The 5,534-nt window shown below is 40.5% G+C and overlaps 1 pseudogene; it reads left to right on the top strand.

Moving 5' to 3' along the window:
* The first annotated feature begins 793 nt into the window (after positions 1-793).
* Positions 794-1,592, top strand: LOC136148112 (glutamine synthetase pseudogene; annotated as a pseudogene).
* Positions 1,593-5,534: the final 3,942 nt, after the last annotated feature.

The raw sequence follows: 5,534 nt of genomic DNA, 5'->3' as shown, positions 1-5,534 counted from the left end.
GTCTCTTCTGACACAGCTCTATCACCTGAGGGGTAAGGGAGTGTGCTAATGAGGGCTGGGCGGCATGCAATGCAGCTGGCAGTGACATTGGGCTTGGTTTCTGATTCATCTCTACATTTGAAATACAACGGATCTTAGGGACATTTGATTATAAATGAGTGTTCTAAGGAGTATGTGTGACAGGTTAACTAAACGCTGGAATTTGTACTATCCTTATACTTTGCTGTCACAGAGTATGAAATTCAATTACCCTTGAGGTCTCAGAATTTGATTCCCCTTGTTAAAGACAGATGTCTTATAGGCCCAGATCCCTAATGTGAATTAATTGCAGTGTAATAAGTGCTGCTGCTGCTGCTGCTGCTAAGTCGCTTCAGTCGTGTCCAACTCTGTGCGACCCCATAGACGGCAGCCCACCAGGCTCCCCTGTCCCTGGGGTTCTGCAGGCAAGAACACTGGAGTGGGTTGCCATTTACTTCTCCAATACATGAAAGTGAAAAGTGAAAGTGAAGTCACTCAGTCGTGTCAGACTCTTAGCAACCCCATGGACTGCAGCCTACCAGGCTCCTCCATCCATGGGATTTTCCAGGCAAGAGCACTGGAGTGGGTTGCCATTGCCTTCTCCAAATAAGTGATGCCAACATATGTTTAAAAGAAGGAAAAGAGTGGAGAGCCGAGAATGGGAGAAGAGCAGCCTGTCTCAGCAGCACCCCTGCCTGCCCGTCTCTTCTCCTCACCGTGCTCTGGCGGCCTGCCCAGCCCACCACTTGCAGGGCATCCAGAACACCTTTCCACCATGGCCACGTCAGCCAGCTCCCGCTTGGACAAAGCATCAGGCAGGTTACACGGCCCTACCTCAGGGTGAGGAAGTCCAAGCTATGTACATCTGAAGGTACAGCAGAAGGACTGTGCTGCAAGACCCGGACCTTGGACTCTGAGCCCAAGTGCATAGAGGAGTTGCCCCAGTGAGATTTGCATGGCCGTAGGACTTTTCGGTCTGAAGGCTCCAACAGTGATATGTTTCCTGTCCCTGCTGCCATGCTTCAGAACCCTTTCTGCAAGGACCCCAACAAGCTGGTGTTCTGTGAAGTCTTCAAGTGCAACCCAGAGCCTGCAGAGACCAATTTAAGGCACCCCTGTAAATGGATAATGGACATGGTGAGCAACCAGCACCCCTGGTTTGGGATGAAGCAGGAATATACCCTCAGGGGCACAGATGGCACCTCTTTGGTTTGCCTGCAAATGGCTTTCCTGGACCCCAAGGTCCTTACTGGAAGGTCCATGTGGAAGACAAGGCCTATGGCAGGGACATTGTGGAGGCTTACTGCCAGGCCTGCTTGTACGCTGGCATCAAGATTGGGGGCACAGATACCAAGGCCATGCCTGTGCAGTGGGGATTCCAGGTAGGGCCCTGTGCAGGAGTCGACGTGGGAGATCGTCTCTGGGCGGCCTCTTCGTCTTGTACGGTGTGTGGTCTTCTGAATGAACTGGCCACGAGCCCTTCCAGTACCAGCACCAGGTGCCCTAGACTTGCAGCCTCAAACCCTCCTAATGCTACATTTTGCTCCCATTCTCGCCCCTCTGTGTCATCATAGCTATAACTCAAAGGGGGGAATATCAAGGTCTTTTTTTTTTTTTATTTCCTCATACCCAGTTAATATCTCTTGTTTCCTGTGGTCAGGATTGAGGGGGTCAAGTTCTTAATAACTTCACAACCACCCTTTTCTTTTTCCCAGTCACTGAAGCTTTCTAGTGCGTTAGTTGAGGGAGAGGGAATATAACCACTGCTTCCATTTAATCGGGTGTGTTTGTCCAATAGGCATAGCTCTCTGGACAGAGAGCCCAGTCACTGAGAAGCGATGGGGAGGACTTTTCTGAGCGGTTGTTAAGTGGGGGGGCGGGTATTGGATTCTGTGGTTAGGTTAGGATTTCCCTTCTTGGTGGGAAGTTCCATTACTTACAAGTTTGTAACCAACTTTCTATTAAAAGTGAGCATTAGGAGAGAAGAAAGAGTGGGAAGTCAGGTAGGAAAACGCCCTAGATCTCCTGGTGTGGTGCTTCCTTTCCCAGGGACTCAATGCCCTGACAGAATCAGCATAAATGGTTGGATAACTCTACTTTAAAAGAAAAGACCATTGTTTGGTCCTCCATTTATAACACAAAGCAGAGTAGTATTTTTATACTTAAATATAAAAACAAAACATTTATATACATGGGTGTGCAGATAAATGTGTTTTTTCTTTAGGGAGAAAAAGCCATTATGGTTACGGGGAACCCAAATTTGAGACAAGTAGTCTGCTTAGAAATTAAGGATCTCCTTTTGAGTCGGGTTGGGGATGGGGGAGGCCGTGCTGGAAAAGTTGGCTGTTTGGGGCTGTTATTACCTCACTAACACTTCAGGGCTTCTCTCTGCCCTGCTTTCCCTTCTAGGGAAGCCGACATTGGTTGATTAATAGATGCAAGCCCAAGATAGCAGTAGCCATCCACTGAGCCCCGGGTTTAAAAGACACACATGTACTTGCACACATGGGGTTTGGAAATATGAGTTGGCTGGTCAACTTGAGTATGTTACTGACAAGGGGGCATTGGGGTTATTTTCTAGTGGGGCTATCATGTCACTAAAGCAGGCCTTTTGATATATTAAAAAAAAATAAAGCAAAACAGAAGTTAAATTTTAATCATCTTTGTAGGGTTTCTAAGTCTTTGTTTTACAGAATTTCTTGTTTGCTTCAGCTGTCTCCTCCCCATCTCTGCTCTGGAGGAGATGGGACAAGTCTGGAGTTCAAACAATTATAATTTTGTATGTTACTGTCTGTTCTCTGAGTGTGAAATATTCCCTTCTTTTGTTAAGATTCCTGAGGAGTTATTATCTTTTTTTCTTTTATAATAACAATAAACCCCACCTTTGTCCTTACCAAAAAAAAAAAGGAAAAAATGAATGAATAAAAAAGTGAGTGGTCACTTAGAAAAGTATGCAAATGAGATTTTAAAAAGCCAAACTGACCAGCCTCTGCCCTCAATGAAAGAGGAAGAGCTCTGGAAAGCTTTGAAGAGCTATGGACCTAATCAGAGCGGTGTTTTTCAGCTTTCTGTAGATATGGATGAACTAACCTGATTCCATAATACAAAGAAAAGTCTGATTGCTAATTTCCAGAACTTTCTTGGAACATTCAGTCAAGTCCATCACTAAAAATATCTCCAAGTATAGATTGAAACATTTGATTAACTGCATTGTATATAAACTTTCTATAATTTTGACTAGTGCATTGACTTTGTAAGAAATTAATCATCTCTGGTTGTGCTGATAAAACTTTGTGTCTGGAATCCATGTCTGAGACACATTATCCTTTCAGTGTTCAGGGACCTCCTGGAAGAATAATTTGTATCCTTCCCTTGAGCACTAACTGGAGAAGGAAATGGCAACCCACTCGAGTATTCTTGCCTGGAAAATTCCATGGATAGAGAAGCCTGGTGGGATACAGTCCGTGGGGTAGCAAAGATTTGGACACAACTTAGTGACAGAGAATGCTCTTGAGCACCAATACCAGCCATACCCAAACTGGATGGAATATTTATTTTGCATTTTGCACTTCTGGGCTTATTAACTAAGTAGATAAATAACTATAATGTTACAGCACACAAAATGCATCAAAATGTATATTCATTATAAAGCTTAGGGTTAGATTTATTATCTTTTAAGACCTTAACTCATTTATTTTTTACAACTTAAATCTTCTGGAGTGAAATAATAACTAAGAAACAGTTTCCACATTTTCCTTTCTTTAAATATGCCTTAAAATAAAAACTGATGTCAAGTTAATAGATTAGTTTATTTGAAATATTCTAAGTTTCTAATAGTGCAAGTTAAATTGACTCACATTTAAATTAACAAAGTCTTAAATTTGAAATTAGATGGTTGGCCCCATATGCACATGTATCCTTTGGAAAACTTTAGGACAAGTGAAAATGCATTAAGGAAACCAGAGGAGGAGCTGTCTCATTTGCTCAACCATCAGGAACTGTTGCCATGTGTACAAGATGGTTTTCCTTCTTTTATAAGGAATCAACACTTGGAATTACAGAAATCATTGTCCTGAATAGATTCTTTTTGCTTTCCCCATACAGGGGCATGCTTTTCTTTTTTAAATGTATTTATTTTTTATTGAAGGATAATTGCTTTACAGAATTTTGCTGTTTTCTGGGCATGCTTTTAAATCTATCCACCTTAAATGGCATTCACAAATTTTCTGGACCATCAAGACAAACTATTAGTCCATCAAGACAAACTATTTAATAGCCCATGGAATTTAATGGTATGTTTCAAATATACTCTTAAAGAGATACTTTTAACTCCATCCAATAGAAAACCAAGATATACTTTAGCATGAAATGTAGTTCCCTTTCCGATGCACAGAACAATGTCTCTTTTAAAAAATATTGTGTAGTTCTAATTCCAGTTTTTTAAGAAATCTCCATGTCAATGTATGACAAAAACCACTACAATATTGTAAAGTAATTAGCCTCCATCTAATAAAAATAAATGAAAAAAAAAAAAAATAAGCAGGGTGACAATAAAAAAAAAGATATTGTGTAAACTAGGAGTTTCATTTCTCTCATAATGAACCCAATTTGCTTTTAAGAATGTCTCCTGACTCACACTCTCACAAAGTAAGTGTGTTTGCCCCTGAAGAAACTAAGCTGCTTATAAATGGTTATTTTTTCAAAAGACATTTGCGGATTCAGAAGATGTGGCTTAACATCAATATCTGGATAAAGATTGTGACTATTTTCATTTGAGATTGAGTAATTTCATTATTATTTCTAACAAGTTAAAAAAAAAAAAAAAGACAAGTGTGATTTATTTAAGAAATCACATAAGCCACCCGAGCTTTATCTGACTCATGGCCAAGTAGACAGGAAATTGCTGGTGTTGACATATTGCCAAAGAAAGGTGGTGGGGTGCTGAGATCAAAACAGCATTTTCACTTCCAAATGTCATTCAGAAGTTGATCATTCTGGATATTATGCAAAATTTCCACTCAATATTCTCATATGAAGTTTCCTTCCATATTACTTTAGGATCATCCAAAGAACCTAGATAATAAGTAAACAGTGTGTATCTTTTACAAATCTCACTTTTAACATTTCCACTCACATTTTCAGAATCAATCAGTGTCCCCCACTCCCTGTCCCACTCCAATAAACTTAAGAGATGATTATTTTTATGTTCTAGCGATCATACCACCAAGTCAAAAGACAGATACATATCATAGAGAGTGTTTCCAATTAATATTATGCTGATACATTTCCTCACTTTGTAGAGATATTTCATTCTCAAAAATCCTACAAATAGGCCATATGTCTATGGCATGGCAATGACTAGAGTAAAAGTTTCTTCTACTACGTGAGTCAGACACATCTTCTGATGTTTCCTACTAGATCTTCTGCAGACTCTAGACAGATCACAATCTGCTAACTCTTCAGTGACATTTTTAAAATCAGTACAAAGTAAAAAGAAGCTACACATGCTTTTCCTC

The sequence above is a fragment of the Muntiacus reevesi genome, chromosome 16 (assembly GCF_963930625.1).
Source record: "Muntiacus reevesi chromosome 16, mMunRee1.1, whole genome shotgun sequence".
Taxonomy (NCBI): Eukaryota; Metazoa; Chordata; class Mammalia; order Artiodactyla; family Cervidae; genus Muntiacus; species Muntiacus reevesi.
This window is presented reverse-complemented; position numbering and strand designations above follow the sequence as displayed.